Genomic DNA, 23590 nt, shown 5'->3' with positions numbered 1-23590 from the left:
ATACATCGGGAAATGTGAAAATAAAGCCAAAGCTGGTGAAACGGTAACATTCATACATGCTTACAAATAAAACAGCAACTCACATCAACTTTTTTCTTTCTTCAGGTGGCTTTCAAATTACATTCCTACAAAAGAGTGAAAGGAGTTTTTAACAGCTTGCCGTCTCGGAAACATCCAAACCTGTGTCTTTAATTAAAACGGAATCCAAAATTTCCTCCAACCCAGAGTACCGAATCTTAAACTGCGCGGACTCCCGACAGGAAGTGCGGGGCCCCGTATCTGCAGCCAGAGCTGCGAGAAGCACTCTGGGGCCTGCTAACCCTTTGCAGATGGGAAAATCACTCAAGACTTTCTTTAGGAAAGTCCAGAGTGAAACGCCAGCATTTGTACGCTGGTGTGGGGACATAGCCCCATTATTGGAGAATCCAGCCCATGGTATATCAACAAATAGTGATTGGTTGCAGTGAGGAACAAGGGCCAAACAAAGCAAATACATGAGCAAGAGCAGCATAGGGCGTCGGGGATAGTGTTCTTACAGGGAACATATCAGTCCAAGGGAGAGTCATTGAGGAGTCCAGTAGCTGTGGGGAAGAAGCTGTTCTTATGTCTGGATGTGCGAGTCTTCAAACTTCCGTATCTTCTGCCTAATGGGAGAGTCGGGAAGAGGGCAAAGCCTGGGTGGGAGGGATCTCTGACAATGCTGTCTGCCTTCCTGAGGCAGCGGGAGGTGTAGGCAGAATCAATGGGAGTGTGGCAAGCTTGTGTGGTGCGTGAAACTTTCATAATTTCATGCAACTGAACTGAGCCCGTAAACAGGTGATGAATTGAAATTGCCCACTTTTGCATGACATTCCCAGGTCTTGAGAATCAGAAACATTCACACATTTCAAGCTAGTTCAAAGCCAAAAACATGACACACCTTTTTCAAAATAATAAAGATGCATGCACATGGAGCAAAACAGTTCACACACTTTAAAAAAAAGGTACATCAAGGTTAGGATCGCATTGGTCAAACGGACCTTTATTCTGTAAACAGAGCACTGAAAAGAAGCATATAGCACAGGTTTAAGGTAATAATGGATCCTCCCCACTTTCACATCAACTCTCAGTAACTGAAGAAACAACAACTGCCTTTTTCCTTTTTTAAAATAACAACAGAAAATACTTCCTATTTCTTTCATATATTAATTTTAATACATCTTGTGAAAATTTTTTATTTGTTTCTGCTTTTCCCTGAACCTTTTTCTTCTCCCTCTTGTGCCCAAATCAGAATCCTTTTTAAATTTTTGACAACAGTGATATGCTGTGACTTCACATCCTCCTGCAATATCTTTTCTTTCTGTCAGGTCCGGCAACTTTACCCCTTCTTACAAAGAATCCCGAAAACCGTTAAAGTAATGTGGCCTTCACAACCTCTGTAGAGAATGGAAGATTCACAGTCGGGCTCTCACCTTGTCTGCCCTAATGTACTCTTGTCATTTGCTGCATCAATCGAAGGTTGAGTGAACAGTTGTGGGGCAACAAGAGTTAAACAAGCGTCTAACTGCTCATCCTCTATACCTAACATCGTTACTCGAACAAAGTAAGATTGAAGCTCTAAGGTGACAAATCTAAAAACGACTTGGAATGCTGTGGCCACGCTCAGCCTCTTCTCCAAACTTCTGAACTGCCAGCATTAGACACTGAAAAGAAAAGAAAAACTTGCATTTGTTATGATGTGGCATGTAGTGAGTGCCAAGCAAACCAAATCCCAAAGGGGAAACTTGGCAAGCTACCACAACTCTTTTTGTATTTTACCACAAGAAGATATGTGTATTGAAGTCAAGGGCCACAAATTCCAGCAACACATTTGGAGATTGAAACAATAAATTAAAACATTTATTAACAAAAGAAAATTTGAACACAATATTTAATTTAGACAGTTAGAATTAATCTTACAGAACATTCCTCCAAAAGATTCCATCTTGATTCTACAAACATCTCTTTAGGCAATGATCACTTCAAGATACATAAACTATTTAAAAATTCATTAATATTAGCATAAGGCAAATCTCACTTTTGCTGTAGGGAAGGTGTGTAGCAGAGCATTTCTCTCTCGTTCCCACTCCACTGTGGAAATTCAAAAAAAAATTTAAACAGAATGTTGCTTTCTGGAAAACAGACACTTTTCTTCACACAACCCTCTCCAAGCACACAACACAATCCAGGAGGTCTTGCAAAGACACTCCCAAAACAGCTCCCAACCTCTCTTGAAATGTTTTTTTTCTCTGTCATCTTTTCCCATTGTCCTTATACATCATTGAAATTTACTTTTCCAAGAATGTAAACATCTTTTGGGTAAAACAAAATTCAATCACCTCTACTTATTTATTTCTAGCTTTTTCCAAATTGTAAACCCCTTTGTACTTCTCTTTCAAATTTAATAACTGAACACAAGACCATAAGACCATAAGACATAGGAGCGGAAGTAAGGCCATTCGGCCCATCGAGTCCACTCCACCATTCAATCATGGCTGATTTCAACTCCATTTACCCGCTCTCTCTCCATAGCCCTTAATTCCTCGAGAAATCAAGAATTTATCAACTTCTGTCTTAAAGTCACTCAACGTCCCGGCCTCCAGCGCCCTCTGTGGCAATGAATTCCACAGACCCACCACTCTCTGGCTGAAGAAATTTCTCCTCTTCTCTGTTCTAAAGTGACTCCCTTTTATTCTAAGGCTGTGCCCCCGGGTCCTAGTCTCCCCTGCTAATGGAAACAACTTCCCTACGTCCATCCTATCTAAGCCATTCATTATCTTGTAAGTTTCTATTAGATCTCCCCTCAACCTCCTAAACTCCAATGAATATAATCCCAGGATCCTCAGACGTTCATCGTATGTTAGGCCTACCATTCCTGGGATAATCCGTGTGAATCTCCGCTGGACCCGCTCCAGTGCCAGTATGTCCTTCCTGAGGTGTGGGGCCCAAAATTGCTCACAGTATTCTAAATGGGGCCTAACAAGTGCTTTATAAAGCTTCAGAAGTACATCCCTGCTTTTATATTCCAAGCCTCTTGAGATAAATGACAACATTGCATTTGCTTTCTTAATTACGGACTCAACCTGCAAGTTTACCTTTAGAGAATCCTGGACTAGGACTCCCAAGTCCCTTTGCACTTCAGCATTATGAATTTTGTCACCGTTTAGAAAATAGTCCATGCCTCTATTCTTTTTTCCAAAGTGCAAGACCTCGCACTTGCCCACGTTGAATTTCATCAGCCATTTCTTGGACCACTCTCCTAAACTGTCTAAATCTTTCTGCAGCCTCCCCACCTCCTCAATACTACCTGCCACTCCTCCTATCTTTGTATCATCGGCAAACATAGCCAGAATGCCCCCAGTCCCGTCATCTAGATTGTTAATATATAAAGAGAACAGCTGTGGTCCCAACACTGAACCTTGCGGGACACCACTCGTCACCAGTTGCCATTCCGAAAAAGAACATTTTATCCCAACTGTCTGCCTTCTGCCTGACAGCCAATCACCAATCTATGTTAGTACCTTGCCTCGAATACCATGGGCTCTTATTTTACTCAGCAGTCTCCCGTGAGGTACCTTATCAAAGGCCTTTTGGAAGTCAAGATAGATAACATCCATTGGCTCTCCTTGGTCTAACCTATTTGTTATCTCTTCAAAGAAATCTAACAGGTTTGTCAGGCATGACCTCCCCTTACTAAATCCATGCTGACTTGTCCTAATCCGACCCTGCACTTCCAAGAATTTAGAAATCTCATCCTTAACGATGGATTCCTGAACCTTGCCAACAACCGAGGTTCGGCTAATTGGCCTATAATTTCCCATCTTTTTTCTTGTTCCCTTCTTGAACAGGGGGGTTACAACAGTGATTTTCCAATCCTCTGGGACTTTCCCTGACTCCAGTGACTTTTAAAAGATCATAACTAATGCCTCCACTATTTCTTCAGCTATATCCTTTAGAACTCTAGAATGTAGCTCATCTGGGCCCGGAGATTTATCAATTTTTAGACCTCTTAGTTTCTCTAGCACTTTCTTCTTTGTGATGGCTACCATATTCAACTCTGCCCCCTGACTCTCCGGAATTGTTGGGATATTACTCATGTCTTCTACTGTGAAGACTGACGCAAAGTACTTATTTTGTTCCTCAGCTATTTCCTTGTCTCCCATCACTAGATTACCAGCGTCATTTTGAAGCGGCCCATGTCTACTTTTGCCTCCCGTTTGTTTTTAGTGTATTTAAAGAAACTTTTACTATCATTCCTAATGTTACTGGCTAGCCTACCTTCATATTTGATCCTCTCTTTCCTTATTTCTCTCTTTGTTATTCTCTGTTTGTTTTTGTAGCCTTCCCAATCTTCTGACTTCCCACTACTCTTTGCCACATTATAGTCTTTCTCTTTTGCTTTGATGCATTCCCTGACTTCCTTTGTCAGCCATGGCTGCCTAATCCCCCCTCTGATAACCTTTCTTTTCTTTGGGATGAACCTCTGTACTGTGTCCTCAATAACTCCCAGAAACTCTTGCCATTGCTGTTCCCACTAGAATTGTCTTTCCCACTCGGCTCTGCTCCCAGTCGATTTTCGTCAGTTCCTCCCTCATGCCCCTGTAGTTACCTTTATTTAACTGTAACACCTTTACATCTGATTCTACCTTCTTTCTTTCAAATTGCAGACTGAATTCTACCATATTATGATCACTGCCTCCGACGTGTTCCCTTACTTTAAGATCTTTTATCAAATCTGGCTCATTACATAACACTAAGTCCAGAATGGCCTGTTCTCTCGTGGGCTCCATCACAAGCTGTTCCAAAAAGCCCTTGTGGTAGTATGTATTGGGGGTCATGTGGGACTGGAAGCCCTAATGTCATTGGCTGACAGATCCCGGGTCCTGGTTGGCCGTTGACCTCATACTCCGCCCTGAAGGCGAAGTATAAGAAGCCGGTGCCTTCCCCCGCATGCCAGTTTACTATCGGGCTGCTGGGGAACAGACACGCTTAATAAAGCCTCATCGACTTCACTCTGTTTGTCTCACGGAGTCTTTGTGCGCCACAGCCCTCCAGTAAACATTCAATGAATTCCTTTTCTTTGGGTCCACTGGCAACATTATTTACCCAGTCCACCTGCATATTGAAGTCCCCCATGATCACTGTGACCTTGCCTTTCTGACATGCCCTTTCTATTTTGTGGTGCATTTTGTGCCCCATGCCCTGACTATTGTTAGGAGGCCTGTACATAACTCCCATTATGGGTTTTTTGCCTTTGTGGTTCCTCAACTCTACCCACACAGACTCCACATCATCTGACCCTATGTCGTTTAGTGCTATTGATTTAATTTCATTCCTAATTAACAAGGCAACCCCGCCCCCTCTGCCCACCTCTCTGTCTTTTCGATAGGTTGTGAATCCCTGGATGTTTAAATGCCAGTCCTGAACTCCCTGCAACCACGTCTCTGTGACGCCTACCACATCATACCTGCCAGTCACAATCTGGGCCACAAGCTCATCTACCTTGTTCCGTACACTGCACGCATTTAAATATAGCACCTTTAATTCTCTATTGACTGTCCCTTTTTGTTTTCTTAGTGTGGTGGACCTTGGTTTACTGAGCCTTTCCATACACTGTGTCATGTTTTGTGAGATGGGGAGTATCGTAACCTCTCCTGAGTTCTGTCTTTTCGTGCTTTTTTGTATTCCTAAGCAGCTACGCTTCCCACTGATTACTTCACCTCTTGGTTCCCAGACTTTCCCTTCCCCCCCAATCTTTAGTTTAAAGTCCTATTGACCACCCTATTTACTCTTTTCGCCAGAACACTGGTCCCAGCTCGGTTCAGGTGGATCAAAATAAATTCTATAAAATAGAGTGATAAGTGTCTGTTTCAGGCTACTATATTGAACAAATACTGGGCAGCACTGTAGCATAGTGGTGAGTACAGTTGCTTCACAGCTCCAGGGTCCCACGTTCGATTACTGGCTGGGTCACTGGCTGTGCGGAGTCTGCACGTTCTCCCCGTGTCTGCATGGGTTTCTGCCGGGTGCTCTGGTTTCCTCCCACAGGCCAAAGATGTGCAGGTTAGGTGGATTGGTCATGCTAAATTGCCCTCAGTGTCCAAAATGGTTACGTGGACACCTGGGTTACGGAGATAGTGTAGATACGTGGGCTTGAGTAGGGTATTCTTTGTAAGGGCGGGGGCAGACTCGATGGGCTGAATGGCCTCCTTCTGCACTGTAAATTCTATGATCTATGATAGCAGCAAGTTTTGGAATTCATAAAATTCATCCAAAGAGTATATCACCATTTGTCGCGGTCAATGAATTTGAAGACACTCTACTGTGATAATGAATGGTTTTGGAATCAGTCATGGAGCACAAATCCTGTAATGGAAACCCACAGATAGAGTGAAATAGCATGCAATCTGTTTTTCAGCTTCTGAGGGGGAACGTGTTCCAGCATTTACAGATTAAGAATTTTTTGAGGAGAGCTGATCTCAATTCGGGCTCACAGGGTCGGGGCAGACAGAGCAGAAATGGACAGATTGGTTCGGGAAATTCGCCGGATAGAGGAGGAGCATGCGGGGTCCCTGGAGGAGGACCTACTCAGGGAGAGACAGAGATTGCAGGCGGAACTGGGGGTGCTATCCACGAGTAGGGCCGTGGAACAACTTAGGAAGGCGAGGGGAGTGGTGTATGAGCATGGGGAGAAGGCCAGCAGATTGCTAGTGCAGCAACTCAGGAAGAGGGAGGCAGCCAGGGAAATAAGTAGAGTGGTTGATGGGGAGGGGAGCAGAGTGGAGGACCCGGCAGGACTGAATAAGGTATTTTGGGACTTCTATAGTAATCTGTACACTTCAGAACCCCCAGAAAAGCCGGAGGAGATGAAAAGGTTCCTGGATGGACTAACCTTCCCAAACGTAGGCAGGGGACTAGTGGACGGGCTGGGGGCCCCGATTAGAGCGGAGGAGGTATTGGGGGACCTAAAGGCCATGCAGTCAGGGAAAGCCCCGGGACCGGATGGATACCCAGTAGAGTTTTACAAGAAGTTCTCGGAGATAGTAGGATCGGTCCTGACAAGGGTTTTTAATGAGGCAAGGGACAGAGGGACCCTGCCACCGACGATGTCGCAAGCCGGCAGGGAAGATGGCAGGGAAGGGAGTGCAATGTTCCTCCTGCAGGATGTTTGAGGTGAGGGATGCCGTTAGTGTCCCTGCTGATTTTACCTGCAGGAAGTGCTGCCATCTCCAGCTCCTCCAAGACCGAGTTAGGGAACTGGAGCTGGAGTTGGAAGAACTTTGGATCATTCGGGAGGCAGAGGGGGTCATAGATAGCAGCTTCAGGGAATTAGTTACACCAAAGATTGGAGATAGATGGGTAACTGTAAGAGGGACTGGGAAGAAGCAGTCAGTGCAGGGATCCCCTGCGGTCGTTCCCCTGAGAAACAAGTATACCGCTTTGGATACTTGTGGGGGGGGGGGGGGGACTTACCAGGGGTAAGCCATGGGGTACGGGCCTCTGGCACGGAGTCTGTCCCTGTTGTTCAGAAGGGAAGGGGAGAGAGGAGCAGAGCATTAGTAATTGGGGACTCGATAGTCAGGGGCACAGTTAGGAGATTTTGTGGAAGCGTGAGAGACTCACGTTTGGTATGTTGCCTCCCAGCTGCAAGGGTACGTGATGTCTCGGATCGTGTTTTCCGGGTCCTTAGGGGGGAGGGGGAGCAGCCCCAAGTCATGGTCCACATTGGCACTAACGACATCGGTAGGAAAGGGGACAAGGATGTCAGGCAGGCTTTCAGGGAGCTAGGATGGAAGCTCAGAACTAGAACAAACAGAGTTGTTATCTCTGGGTTGTTGCCCGTGCCACGTGATAGTGAGATGAGGAATAGGGAGAGAGAGCAATTAAACACGTGGCTACAGGGATGGTGCAGGCGGGAGGGATTCAGATTTCTGGATAACTGGGGCTCTTTCTGGGGAAGGTGGGACCTCTACAGACAGGATGGTCTACATCTGAACCTGAGGGGCACAAATATCCTGGGGGGAGATTTGTTAGTGCCCTTTGGGGGGGTTTAAACTAATGCAGCAGGGGCATGGGAACCTGGATTGTAGTTTTAGGGTAAGGGAGAATGAGAGTATAGAGGTCAGGAGCACAGATTTGACGTCGCAGGAGGGGGCCAGTGTTCAGGTAGGTGGTTTGAAGTGTGTCCACTTCAAAGCCAGGAGTATACGAAATAAGGTAGGGGAACTGGCAGCATGGGTTGGTATCTGGGACTTCGATGTTGTGGCCATTTCGGAGACATGGATAGAGCAGGGACAGGAATGGATGTTGCAGGTTCCGGGGTTTAGGTGTTTTAGTAAGCTCAGAGAAGGAGGCAAAAGAGGGGGAGGTGTGGCGCTGCTAGTCAAGAGCAGTATTACGGTGGCGGAGAGGATGCTAGATGGGGACTCATCTTCCGAGGTAGTATGGGCTGAGGTTAGAAACATGAAAGGAGAGGTCACCCTGTTGGGAGTCTTCTATAGGCCTCCAAATAGTTCTAGGGAAAGGATGGCGAGGATGATCCTGGATAAGAGCGAAAGTAACAGTGTAGTTATTATGGGAGACTTTAACTTTCCAAATATTGACTGGAAAATATATAGTTCGAGTACATTAGATGGGTCGTTTTTTTGTACAGTGTGTGCAGGAGGGTTTCCTGACACAATATGTCGACAGGCCAACAAGAGGCGAGGCCACGTTGGATTTGGTTTTGGGTAATGAACCAGGCCAGGTGTTGGATTTGGAGGTAGGAGAGCACTTTGGGGACAGTGACCACAATTCGGTGATGTTTACGTTAATGATGGAAAGGGATAAGTATACACCGCAGGGCAAGAGTTATAGCTGGGGGAAGGGCAATTATGATGCCATTAGACGTGACTTGGGGGGGATAAGGTGGAGAAGTAGGCTGCAAGTGTTGGGCACACTGGATAAGTGGAGCTTGTTCAAGGATCAGCTACTGCGTGTTCTTGATAAGTATGTACCGGTCAGGCAGGGAGGAAGGCGTCGAGTGAGGGAACCGTGGTTTACCAAAGAAGTGGAATCTCTTGTTAAGAGGAAGAAGGAGGCCTATGTGAAGATGAGGTGAGAAGTTTCAGTTGGGGCGATGAATAGTTACAAGGTAGCGAGGAAGGATCTAAAGAGAGAGCTAAGACGAGCAAGGAGGGGACATGAGACGTATTTGGCAGGTAGGATCAAGGAAAACCCAAAAGCTTTCTATAGGTATGTCAGGAATAAGCGAATGACTAGGGAAAGAGTAGGACCAGTCAAGGACAGGGATGGGAAGTTGTGTGTGGAGTCTGAAGAGATAGGCGAGATACTAAATGAATATTTTTCGTCAGTATTCACTCAGGAAAAAGATAATGTTGTGGAGGAGAATGCTGAGACCCAGGCTAATAGAATAGATGGCATTGAGGTACGTCGGGAAGAGGTGTTGGCAATTCTGGACAGGCTGAAAATAGATAAGTCCCTGGGTCCTGATGGGATTTATCCTAGGATTCTCTGGGAGGCCAAGGAAGAGATTGCTGGACCTTTGGCTTTGATTTTTATGTCATCATTGGCTACAGGAATAGTGCCAGAGGACTGGAGGATAGCAAATGTGGTCCCTTTGTTCAAAAGGGGGAGCAGAGACAACCCCGGCAACTATAGACCGGTGAGCCTCACGTCTGTAGTGGGTAAAGTCTTGGAGGGGATTATAAGAGACAAGATTGATAATCATCTAGATAGGAATAATATGATCAGGGATAGTCAGCATGGCTTTGTGAAGGGTAGGTCATGCCTCACAAACCTTATCGAGTTCTTTGAGAAGGTGACTGAACAGGTAGACGAGGGTAGAGCAGTTGATGTGGTGTATATGGATTTCAGCAAAGCGTTTGATAAGGTTCCCCACGGTAGGCTATTGCAGAAAATACGGAGGCTGGGGATTGAGGGTGATTTAGAGATGTGGATCAGAAATTGGCTAGCTGAAAGAAAGCAGAGGGTGGTGGTTGATGGGAAATGTTCAGAATGGAGTTCAGTTACAAGTGGAGTACCACAAGGATCTGTTCTGGGGCCGTTGCTGTTTGTCATTTTTATCAATGACCTAGAGGAAGGCGCAGAAGGGTGGGTGAGTAAATTTGCAGACGATACTAAAGTCGGTGGTGTTGTCAATAGTGTGGAAGGATGTAGCAGGTTACAGAGGGATATAGATAAGCTGCAGAGCTGGGCTGAAAGGTGGCAAATGGAGTTTAATGTAGAGAAGTGTGAGGTGATTCACTTTGGAAGGAATAACAGGAATGCAGAATATTTGGCTAATGCTAAAGTTCTTGGAAGTGTGGATGAGCAGAGGGCCCATGTACATAGATCCCTGAAAGTTGCCACCCAGGTTGATAGGGTTGTGAAGAAGGCCTATGGAGTGTTGGCCTTTATTGGTAGAGGGATTGAGTTCCGGAGTCAGGAGGTCATGTTGCAGCTGTACAGAACTCTGGTACGGCCGCATTTGGAGTATTGCGTACAGTTCTGGTCACCGCATTATAGGAAGGACGTGGAGGCTTTGGAGCGGGTGCAGAGGAGATTTACCAGGATGTTGCCTGGTATGGAGGGAAAATCTTATGAGGAAAGGCTGATGGACTTGAGGTTGTTTTCATTGGAGAGAAGAAGGTTAAGAGGAGACTTAATAGAGGCATACAAAATGATCAGGGGGTTAGATAGGGTGGACAGTGAGAGCCTTCTCCCGCGGATGGAAATGGCTGGCACGAGGGGACATAACTTTAAACTGAGGGGTAATAGATATAGGACAGAGGTCAGAGGTAGGTTCTTTACGCAAAGAGTAGTGAGGCCGTGGAATGCCCTACCTGCTACAGTAGTGAACTCGCCAACATTGAGGGCATTTAAAAGTTTATTGGATAAACATATGGATGATAATGGCATAGTATAGGTTAGATGGCTTTTGTTTCGGTGCAACATCGTGGGCCGAAGGGCCTGTACTGCGCTGTATCATTCTATGTTCTATGTTCTATAAGCCACCATCTCGCTGATACTAAAGCGGGACAAGGACCCGGAATCCTGCTGGTCATTCAGGCCCCCTCCCTGATCAATGTGGATGCCAAGCTCCTGGCCAAGGTCCTGGTGATTAGAATTGAGGACTGCGTACCGGAGGTGATTGGGGACGCTCAGACAGGGTTTGTGAAAGGCAGGCAGCTGACAGCTAACATGAGAAGATTGCTTAATGTGATCATGATGCCCCCGATGGGCAAGGAGGTGGAGGTAGTGGTGGCAATGGACGCTGAGATGGCCTTCGACCAGGTGGAGTGGGGCTATTTGTGGGAGGTGCTTGGACGGTTTGGGTTCGGGGAGGGACTGGTTAATTGGGTCAGACTATTGTACCAGGCCCCAAAAGCTAGCGTTAGGATGAACAGGATAATGTCAGATTATTTCAGACTACACCGTGGGACCAGACAGGGGTGCCCGCTCTCCCCGTTGCCGTTCGCGCTGGCCATAGAGCCGTTGGCGATGGCGTTGAGAGCTGCAAAGGGGTGGAAGGGAATGACTGGGGGGTGGGGGGGGGGGGGGGGGGTGGAGCATAGGGTCTCTCTCTATGCGGACGACCTGCTCCTGTACGTGTCGGACCCACTGGCCGGGATGTAAAATATACTGGAAACATTGAGGAAGTTCGGCCGGTTTTCAGGGTACAAATTAAATATGTCCAAGAGTGAGATGTTTGTGGTGCAGGCAAGGGGCCAGGAGAATAGACTGAAGGAGCTGCCATTTAGGCTGGTTGGGGAAAGTTTCCGGTACTTGGGGATACAGGTGGCACGAGACTGGGGCAGGTTACATAAGTTAAATTTGACTAGAGTGGTGGAACAAATGAAGAGGGAATTTCAGAGATGGGATGCACTCCAGCTGTCACTTGCGGGGAGAGTGCAGATGGTAAAGATGACAATCCTCCCTAGATTCCTGTTCATCTTCCAGTGCCTCCCGATCTTTATCCCACGGTCCTTCTTCAAAAGGACCGGCAAAATCATCATGAGCTTTGTCTGGGCAGGAAAATCCCTGCGGGTGAGGAAGCCGATGCTTGAAAGGAGCCTCAGCGAGGGGGGACTGGCATTGCCGAATCTGATCAACTACTACTGGGTGGCTAACATAGCCATGATAAGGAAGTGGATGGTGGGTACGGGGTCTATCTGGGAGCGGGTGGAGGTGGCTTCGTGCAGGGGCATCAGTTTGGCAGCCCTGGTCACGGCTCCCCTACTGCTGTCGCCGGCCAGGTACTCCACCAGCCCGGTAGTGGGGGCGGCCCTGCGGATATGGGGCCAGTAGAGGAGGCATGTGGAGGGGGGGGGGGGGGGGGTGCATCTGTTTGTGCTCCAATATGTGATAACCATCGATTCTCTCCCTGGAACATGGATGGAGGGTTTCGAACATGGCGGCGGGCGGGGGTGGAGAGGGTGGGCGATATGTTCCTGGAGGGGAGCTTCGCGAGTTTCAGGGACTTGGAGGAAAAATTTGGGCTGGTAAGGGGAAATGACTTTAGGTACTTACAGATGCGGGACTTTGTACGCAGAAAGGTCCCATCCTTCCCACGCCTCCCGCCAATAGGGATCCAGGACAGAATAGTCTCTAGAGGAGAAGGAGGAGAGAGTAGAGTCTCGGATATTTACAAGGTGCTCATGAAGGGGGATGAGTTACAGGCGGAGGAACTGAAACTCAAATGGGAGGAGGAGCTCAGCGGGGAGATGGAGGACGGGCTGTGGGCTGAAGCTCTGAGCAGGGTAAATTCAACCGCAACATGTGCCAGGCTCGGCCTGATTCAATTTAAGGTCGTTCACCGGGCCCACATGACAGTAGCTCGGATGAGTAAATTCTTTGGGGTAGAGGACAAGTGCGCTAGATGCGCGGGAGGATCAGCGAACCATGTTCACATGTTTTGGGCATGTCCTAAGCTTAGGAGGTACTGGGAGGAATTTGCGGGGGTCATGTCCCGGGTGCTGAAAACAAGGGTGCTGATGAGTCCAGAGGTGGCAATTTTCGGGGTTTCGGAAGACCCGAGAGTCCAGGGGGAGAAAGAGCCAGATGTTCTGGCCTTTGCTTCCCTAATAGCCCGGCGGATACTGCTGGCATGGAGGGACTCAAAACCCCCGAAGACCGAACTATGGCTTTCGGACATGTCAAGTTTTCTGGGCATGGGAAAAATTAAGTTCGCCTTGAGGGGATCTGTATTGGGGTTCGCCCGAAGGTGGCAACCATTCATCAACTTCTTCGCGGGAGAGTGAACGTCAGCAGGGGGGGTGGGGAGAGGAGGAGGGGGGGGAGGGGAGAGATTAGGGTAGAGTAGGAGGGATAAATAGGCGGGTAGTGTCTAGGGGAGAGGAGCGGGCATGTGCAGTATGGTTTGATTGAAGTAGTGGTTTTATATTGACGTTTGCACATTTCTGTTAGCTGTAACTGTTTACAATGCCAAAAAAATACCTCAATAAAATTGTTTGTTAAAAATTAAAAAAAAGGAATTTTTTGAGGAATTGATGGCCACGCCCCCTTCTTTCCTAGAAATGAAAGTGTTGGAGGATGAGGGCAAGGTCTCCGATATTTATGGGCAGTTAATGGAGAGGGAGAGGGTCTCGCTGGAGGAGATAAAGAGGAAGGGGGAGGAGGAGTTGGGGCTGCATTTGACGGGGGGTTTGGAGTAAGGCCTTGCGTAGGATAAACCCGTCCTCCTGATGTGTGAGACTGAGTTTAATTCAATTTACAGTGTTGGGCAGAGCACATATAACAAAGATGCTTACAAATGGGTTCTTTCCAGATGTGGAGGACAGATGTGAGCGGTGTTTAAGGGGGCCAGCAAACCACATACACATGTTCTGGTCCCGTCCAAAATTGGTGGGATTTTGGGAGTCCGTTTTTGGGACAATGTCGGAAATTTTAGGGGTGAAGATGGCCCCGAGCCCCTGGGTGGTGATATGTGGGGGTAATGGAAAAGCCGTGAGTGCAGAAGGTGAGAAAGGCTGATGTGTTGGCCTTTGCCTCTCTGAAGGCCCGGAAGAGGATCCTGTTAGGGTGGCAGGCTCGTGAACTGCCAAAGGTGAGTGACCTGGTAGAACCTTTACATCTGGAGAAGGTAAAATCTGCATTAGGGGTTTGGAGGAGGGGTTCTACTTGAGTTGGGGAACAAAAATATTTGTGACAAAATTATTGGCAGAGGACTTTACGAGTACACCCGGTTGCCTTTCAGGGCGTACTCTGCCTGTGCAATATTTTAATGTTTTATGGAGAACATTCTGAGGGGTGTGCCACGCGTGGTGGTCTATTTAGATGACATGCTGGTCATGATAGCGACCGAACAAGAGCACTGGAGAACCTTGACGCTGTATTGGTGATTCTGTGAGTCTGGTGTCTGCTTGTGGAAGGCAAAATGTGTCTTCAATGCTACCGGTTGGACTGCAAAGGCTTACACCCCATCGCAGACAAGGTGCGCGCCACCCAGCAGGCCCCCATCCGGACGGACGCTTCGGAGATTCGTTCATTTTTAGGACTTGTTAACTATTACAGAAAGTTCATCCCGAACCTTGCGGCCACGTTGATCCCTTTAAACCTCCTGCTTTACTGCTGGTGAAAAGACAGTTATTATCTTCTGAGCTTTGACAAAGGATCATCTGGACACGAACGTGAGCTCTTTTCTCTCCCTACTTATGCTGCAAGACGTGCTGAGATTTTCCAGCATTTTCTCTTTGGTTATTATCTTCTGAGTTACTGCCTCACTACAATCCCGCCAAACCCTTCCATGCGGCACATCGGCTCTGGGTGTTGGGACGGTCCTGTCTTATCTGATGGAAAATGCCGGAGAAAAGCTGAATGCTCCCGCCTCTCGGACGCTGGCGGCGGCAGAACGAAAATATGCACAATTGGAAAAGAAGGGTCTGGCGGTGGTCCTCGCCGTTAAGAGGTTTCACCTGCAGGTTCCAGGTTTATTATTATTACTCGTTTTTTTAAGGAGGACAAGTTGATCACTCACATTGCTGGGCCCTACTGTTGGCCGCCTTTGAATATTCTTTTGAGCCTTGGCCGGAGACCCAGGTAGTGAACACCAATGCACTGAGCCATTTGCCTTTATCGACTAGCTCCCCGGGTGGACAAAGTAGTTGCCACTCTAAACTTCATGGATTCTTTGCCTGTCATGGCATCTTGGGTCCGTGAATAGACTCAGACAGACCCAGGTCTCACAAGGATCGATACATTGTGTTATATGGATCTCAGCATCGACAGCTACTAGGTGAGATCCAGGCATTTTCGTCCAAACTGTCCGAATTTAGTGTGGCAGATGGTATACTGCTATGTAGTACGTGCGTCATCATTCCTGAAAAAGGCCAGGAGTTGATATTGAAGGACCTCCACAATGGATATCCAGAGATGTTCAAAATTAAGATGTTGCCGCGCAGCTACGTCTGATGGCCGGGCCTGGATGCGGACATTGAGAAGATGGCTCAGCAATGCTACCCCTGTCAGGAGAACCAGAAGCTCCCACTGGCTCCGTCCCATCGCCCTTGGGAATAGACAGGACGGCCGTGGGCAAGATTGCATGCTGACTTTGTCAGTCCATTCCAGGGTTCAATGTTCCTCCTCTTAATTGAAGCTCATTCAAGATGGCTGGAGGTCCACAAGATGGCGGAGACCACCTCCTGGGAAACCAACAAAAAGTTGCAGTTATCGTTTTGCACACACGGCATCCCTGAAGTGCTTGGTATAGACAATGGGACCCCTTTCACGAGTGAGGAGTTCTCGTCATTTATACTGCCCCGTACCACTCAGCGTCTAATAGTTTAGCGGAGTGGGCAGTACAGACATTCAAAAGAGGCCTCAAGAAGCAGTCGTCAGGTTTGATGGACATTAGGATGGTTCGTTTTTTTATTTTGCCGCAGGGCCTACCTGCACGCAGTGACTGGGGTGGCCCTGGCTGAAATGCTGATTGGATGTAGGCTTCAAAACTGCCTTAATATGATTTTCCCAGATATAGGTGTGATCGTGCGCCACAACAGGAGCTGCAAGGACGTTGCCCATTCAGCGTCGACCACCTCATGTTTTGTGCCAGGTGACTCAGTGCATATTCGAAACATTGCAGATGGCACCCAGTAGTTCTCCGGGACTATCCTCTACTAGACAGGGCCCATTTCCTATTAAGTGCAAGTCCAAAGTCAGATCATACAAAAGCACCTTGATCACATTTGGTCCAGGTGACTAATTCTTCAAACACTTCCACGTGAATGCAACGTCCAGCCGAAGCAGCCCATGACGGAACACCAAGGGAGTCAAGATGCTGAGATGACTGACGTCGTGGACACTGATTCAGAGATGGAGACTCAAGCATTGGAAATCTATGATGGGGAGTCAATAGTTCGTCAGCCACCGGCTAAGCAATCACCGCAATGATCAAAGCGGAAGCGGCATTTGCCTTCCAGATTCATATCACCTGATCCGGCACTGGGGTGTGTGAAGTCCAACCAGGCACAAAGAGATCTGGTGCCCTCCTTCCCTACACAGGAGTCGGAAGATTCTTTGGACTTTGGGGAGGAGGAATGTGTTAACCCGCAAGTACTTTACGTTGGGGAACAATTAATTTGTGAACCTTACAGAATACAAGCTCCCCTCATTAATAATAATAATCACTTATTGTCACAAGTAGGCTTCAAATGAAGTTACATTCCCGCGCCTGTTCGGGGAGGTCGGTACAGGAATTGAACCCGCGCTGTTGGCATTGTTCTGCATTACAAGCTGGCTGTTTAGCCCACTGTGCTAAACCCCTTAAGAAGGTGAGGGGACCTCGAATTAATGTATTGTTGGATGATACATAAAGCCAGCCAGTTAGGCACTGGCAAGGCAGAACCAGGTGGGATCTACCATGTGATGTATGCAATAGTTATTGTAAATAAACTAAGTTTCTTTGAACTATTCGGTGTGGACTCCTTCGTGGCCTTATAAAAACTCCCAAATTAGGAACTCATCTTGCTTAAGTAGTCAGGTCTTCGACCAGCTGCACAACAGGAATACATTTTAAATGCAAAGTTGCAGCTGGGTCATAATTGATCATTTAATTACATTCTTCAGCCCAGATTCCCTCCAGGCAAGTTTTTGGTGCAGCATCCAAAGTATTGTGTTGGCTGAAGGTGAATCTCGTTTTGCGTGCGATTAACTAGCGGATAATATTTTTATTGCACAGCGGTAAAAATCTCATTAGTAGTTTAACCAATTAATTTACAGGAGAGCATTTATTCAATGGAAAATTCATCTCAATCTGCAGCTCGTGACAATGCCCACTTGTAGAGAAGAAAATACACCCACAAGAAATTCAACCAAGCAGCACTTTTAAAAAAAAATCAATGATAACACTGGGCAGAATTTTCAGTCAGAAAGCCACTGTGTTTCTCCCCAGAGAAATAGGCATGTTTCCCCACAAGGTCTTCCCGCATTTTGCCATTTTTTGCACCGCCATTGGGAGGGGCGGGGCCTAATCACACCGAGGCCCGGCGCAACAGACATTGAGAAAACCTTTTTAAAAGGTGCCCCAAAACCAAAGTGAAATTAATGACCCCTTGCCTCCACCCCTACCCCCCCCCCCCCACCTCCCCCACCATGGACAGCGGGAACCATACATTAATGGCATGTTTACCACCACCCCTCAGAACATTGATCGCCAGCCTGATCTCCCCCAACCCCCTGAACATTAATTGCCAGAATTGGGGCATTCGGGTCCTCCAACGGGTCGACCTTCATGCTCCGATCCTTGAAGCCCCACCCAATTCAGGCTCCACCTTCTTCAGGCCCATCCCTTCAGATTGGCACTGCCCCATCACATCTGGTCCCAGGTTCAAATCCCGGCTTGGGTCACTCTCTGTGTGGAGTCTGCACGTTCTCCCCGTGTCTGCATGGGTTTCCGCCCACAGTCCAAAGATGTGTAGGTTAGGTGAATTGGACATTCTGAATTCTCCCTCAGTGTACCCGTACAGGTGCCGGAGTATGGCGACGAGGGGATTTTCACAGTAACTTCATTGCAATGTTAATGTAAGCCTATACGCCTACTTGTGACAACATTAAAGGTTATTATTATTATTGAGGCTGTGAGGCCACGCTGGAGGTGGCATAATGGTATTGTCACTGGACTAGGAATCCAGAGACAAAGAGTACTGTGGGGTTCCAGCTGCAAATCCCACCACTGCAGATGGTGAAATTTGAATTGAATAAAAATCTGGAATTAAAAGTCTAGCAATGACCATGAAACCATTGCCGATGGTTGTAAAAACTCATGTGGTTCACCAATGTCCTTTAGGGAAGAAAATCTGGCATCCTTGCCCAGTCTGGCCGACATGTGATTCCAGGCCACAGCAAAGTGGTTGACTCATAACTGCCCCTCAAGGGCAATTAGGGATGGGCAATAAATGCTGGCACAGCCTGTGACGCCCACATCCCATGAACAAATTTTTAAAAATGTGGGAACGCAGCTTATTCCCAGAAGATTCAGCATCAAGCCAACTTTACACATTGTATTATAATTAGGTTCACACCCTCACTGGGCGCGAATCTGATCGCATCTGCTGGGAGCGCCTGGAAATATCACAAACTGTTTGACGCCGAGTGTAAATCCTGCTTCAGGGCCCTCCAAGGGTGTGTTTGGGGCAGCACGGTAGCATAGTAGTTAGCAATATGGCTTCACAGTGCCGATTCCCGGCTCAGGTCACTGTCTATGCGGAGTCTGCACGTTCTCCCTGTGTCTGCGTGGGTTTCCTCCAGGAGCTCCAGTTTCCTTCCACAAGTCCCGAAAGACGTGCTATTAGGTAATTTGGACATTCTGAATTCTCCCTCTGTGTACCCGAACAGGAGCCGGAATGTGGTGACTAGGGGATTTTCACAGTAACTTCAATGCAGTGTTAATGTATGCCTATTTGTGACAATAAAGGTCATCATTCAGCAGACTCTACTTAAAGTCCGCTGAACGTCTGTTTCTCGGCCCCGACGACTCCACTATTCAATGGCACTTTGCCTTTTCTTATGGCCTCGGAAAGGAATTCCCTGTCGAGGACACTCTTTCAGCCATCCATTGCACAGAAGAGTTCAGATCGCGAGTACAGGAAGACTACTCGCAGATCGGGAGCCATTGTTAAATGCAGCCCTGATCCTTTGACCCCCCTCCCCACAGACTCAGGATACCCCACTTCACCTAAAGTACCTCTTCCAGGGTCCTCGCGCTCCCCCCCTTATGGGCAAGCCCTCCCCCCCAAGTGGGCCCGACTTCACTATGGCTATGACCACTATGCTACCGTGCTGCCCCAAGCGCAACCCTGGAGGGCCCTGAAGCAGGATTTACACTAGGCGTCAAACAGTTTGTGATATTTCCAGGCCCTCCCAGCAGATGCGATCAGATTCGCGCCCAGTGCGGGTGTGAACTTGATTATAATACAATGTGCAAAGTTGGCTTGATGCTGAATCTTCTGGGAATATAGGCAACCTGGCACCTGGGCACTGCCAGTTTGGCACCCTAGCAGTGGCTGTGCCAGCCTGGGATTGCAACACAGGAACCACGGCAGTGCCATGATGGCAGTGTCACGGTGCCAAGCTGGTAGTGCCAAAGGCCATTCTGGCCATGCCAAGGTGCCCAGGTACCAAGGGGAGTGCCAGGGTGCTACCGTGCTCTGTCCCTGACCATTCAGAGGCCTCAATTATCCAGCAACACACCCAAGGTGCCTTAATGACTGGTCCATGATTCAACAGCTCCTCGCGACACAAAGGCGGGGAGCGACGAGTCCGTTGAATCGCGTCCAATGAAATTTTCCCGACATAGCGGGATTTGCGCCGGGTGCAATGAGGCCAGAAAATCACCCGCATTGACTTTTGTTTGGAACAGGCAGTAATCTTCAAAACTTTAAGGCAATTGTTAGAAACTGAACTTATGATGATGAGGTTCTTTGTCTCACTTTATGAGGAGATGAACATTTTGGTATCTAGTCATTTAATGATGAATGTAATCAGCTAAGTTACGGGAACGCATGCGTTTTCGTGAGCTCTCGCTCTGCTCACCTTTTAACCTATTTTTTATTTGTATGCACATTTCCTTTCTGTTTTTCTTGGTTTACATTTGGATTTGGATTTGTTTTATTGTCACGTGCACCGAGGTACAGTGAAAAGCATTGTTCTATGCACAGTCCAGACATTTCATTCCATGTATGAAAGAAAAACATAGGACATACGATAAATACACAATGTAAATACATGAACACCGACATCAAATGAGCATTAGGAGTGCAGTACTACTCAGTGGAGAAGATGTGTGAGGAGACCAGATCAATCCATAGAGAGTCATTCAAGAGTCTAGTAACAGCGGGGAAGAAGCTGTTTTTTTAACTTGTTAGTGCGTGCTCTTAGACTTTTGTATCTCCTGCCCGATGGAAGAAGTTGGAAGAGTGAATAACCCGGGAGGTAGGAATCTTTGATTATGCTGCCCGCTTTCCCAAGTTTTTACTATGTTTCAAGATTTGTTGGTCAGTGTTTTGACACTATTAAGTTGAGACAAAATACTGAAATGATTTGTAGTGGTTGGAAGGAGCTGGGCTTGGGCCTTGTCTTTAATGGCACAGCTACTTTTGGGAGGTTTCCTGCCCTGACGGTGCAGTGTATATCAACAGATAATGACTACTTATGATGATATTAATCCATCTGAATGTCTCGGCTCTGCGGTGCGGGTCATCAGGTCCAATTTCAAGAGTTGTCAGGTGTTTTTATTGAGTTGTTGAAGGCGCACGAGGAGGTTCTTGTTGCAGAGTGAGCACTGTCGAAGGAGCACATTTAATCCTGTCTTCGAGGCTGGGGGTGGGATTCGCCCTCCGAGCCCTGTTCCTGTGTTGTTCTGTTTCTGGGGCGGAATTCTCCGTAATCGGCGCGATGTCCGCCGACCGGCGCCAAAAACGGCGCAAATCAGTCCGGCATCAGGCCGCCCCAAAGGTACGGAATCCTCCGCATCTTGAGCGGCCGAGCCCTAACCTTGAGGGGCTAGGCCCGCGCCGGACTGATTTCCGCCCCGCCAGCTGGCGGGAAAGGCCTTTTGTGCCCCGCCAGCTGGCGAGGAACTGACATTGCCGGGCGGCGCATGCGTGGGAGCGTCAGCGGCCGCTCACGGCATCCCCGCAGTGGAGGGGGTCTCTTCCACCTCCGCCATGGTGGAGACCATGGCGAAGGTGGAAGGAAAAGTGTGCCCCCACGGCACAGGCCCGCCCGCGGATCGGTGGGCCCTGTTCGCGGGCCAGGCCACCATGGGGGCACCCCCCGGAGCCCGCCCACGCCGCCTTGTCCCGCCGGTAAGAGAGGTGGTTTAATCCACGCAGGCGGGACAGGCATTCCAGCAGTGGGACTTCGGCCCATCCGGGCCGGAGAATCGCCGGGGGGGCCCGCCAACCGGCGCGGCGCGATTCTCGCCCCCGCCGAGTATCCAGTGCCGGAGAATTCGGCAACCGGCGGGGGCGGGATTCACGGAGATGGCTGAGCCGGCCAGATCATCCCTTCCTGCTGGAACCTAGGTTGTTGACCACCTAGGTTCGTGTGGGACAGCTTGTTAGAAGCAATGAGGATTTGTCCTTCGAATGTTGGAATCAGTGGAAGATCCTGACTATTGCTCACCATTTTTAATCCTACTTTATTCTTGATTCTACTTTCTTTGTGCGCCGGTGGAGAAGTCTTTATCCTGATGATGACCTCACATCTCTGGGATTATCCTGGACTTTGGTCCCTCATAATTAAGTTTTCTGTTGATGTTGTCAATATATTTGCTTTCAGGGAAGTGAATAATTTGGGTGTGATGTCCTGCACCATGGATTATCCTGATGTAAGTCTATATCATGTTATGCTGAATGCTGAGTTTGGGATTTATGCTCAGTCTCTTTATCCTAATGTATCCTTGGTGGGAGGATGAGCAGAACCGGAGCGAGATGAGGGGTGGAGGGGATGGTAGGATTAGTTCTGTCCTTGCTATGTTTGAGGATGGTCCCCGCTGTGTGAGTTAGTCTCTTATTATTGTTTAGCACCTTTCCTATTTCAATCCCAGGCAGACGGTGTGTTGTCCTGTTGAGGGCTGGGACTGGTGTGGCTCCCTTTTAGGGACGGTCAGTCATTTCTCCTGATATAGATCTCCCTCTTTGGCTGCGGTATGTGATGGTCATCCTTGGCGCTTTGTTGTCCTGAATTTTTATTTGGTGACGGTGCCGGGTTAGGCCAAGCTCTGCTCTGGGATCAGTGATCAATATCCTGCTGCTCCTCGGATGGGTATATCCCCTTTTTCTCTTTATGGGAGACCCTGGGTTGAGATTTGAGGCTTGGTAGTGCTCGGACATCCTGTAGTTATATCATGGCTGCCTGTTCTGGCCTGGGCCTGGAGAAGAGTGTAATTTGCGTTGTGAGTGTAAATCGTTTTCCCCCGATCTGTGAGGTTCTCGGGATATTGTTTTCTTCCTTCTGTCATTTTGTTTTGTAGCTAGGGGTACGACGTAGGCCTGTGATGTTGCCTGCAGCCTGTTCTGTGTCTTGTATCCGTGAAGGGAATAAATTGAGGATTTTCCGTCCCTGATTCATCTGATCTTAATAGTTCCCATTCTTGCACTGACTATTGTTCTGCTCTGTACCTGTTGTACATTGATACCTATGGCTTTATTTTGTTTTGCTTTGCTTGATGCGACTTAGGTAAAAATTGAAAACACAAACAAAAAGACATTATTTAAAAACTCATGTCAAATTATGTTGTCACCTATATATCGTCTATTGGCCACTCTTACTAATGTTTTTGGTATGTACCCTTATAATCGCTCGCTTGCACTCGCCACTTTATCTACTCTGGTTTAGAATATCCTAGATTCCTTGTAATCGCTCTTCCTTTTTCCTTACCACATATGGTCTCCTGGATAGCAACTCCCCCCAGCATAACTGGAGTGAACCCTGGAAGCTGTGTCTTTCCCCCCCCCCACTTTCCTTTGCCTGATCTAAATGATCCCCCATGGTAACAATTATGTCTCCCTAACTTTGCTTTCAGTTAACAGACCTCCACAGAAACTGTGCATTATTTGTCCAGCAGTTTTATTTTGTGCTGTGGTTCAGATGTTTCCAGGCAGTTACTACGCTAGGCTTGGCTGAGCTGGTTCCCTACTGCTGAGGCTAGATTCAACAAAGGATAACATACCTGTTTGAAGTAGTTGAATCCTTGGCACCAATATGATGTATAATTTATAGAGTAGGAATTTAGAGAGGCAAATTTGCATCGTGTTCGACAAATAAACATTTAAAATATAAAGTTTAAGCACCTTTAAAGTTTAAACGATTCTTTTAGTGGCAAAGATTGATTCCTCAAAAGAATGTTTGTTTATTTTCTTCATTTCAAATTCCAGTTTTAATTAACAGTGATTTAGTTCTCGGGATCGTTGAGTGAGGATTAGGCCTGTGATGCAGTTTCTCTGATCTCAATGTCATTCAAAATCAGATCACAAGTATTAGAGCTTTTAAATCGACAACAAAGAAATTGTAATTTAAAAAATATGTACATTTTCATTGTCGATACATATAT

This window comes from Scyliorhinus torazame, chromosome 8 (genome assembly GCF_047496885.1).
Source record: "Scyliorhinus torazame isolate Kashiwa2021f chromosome 8, sScyTor2.1, whole genome shotgun sequence".
Lineage (NCBI taxonomy): Eukaryota > Metazoa > Chordata > Chondrichthyes > Carcharhiniformes > Scyliorhinidae > Scyliorhinus > Scyliorhinus torazame.
The sequence above is the reverse complement of the archived record's forward strand: the minus strand, read 5'-3'. Positions refer to the sequence as shown.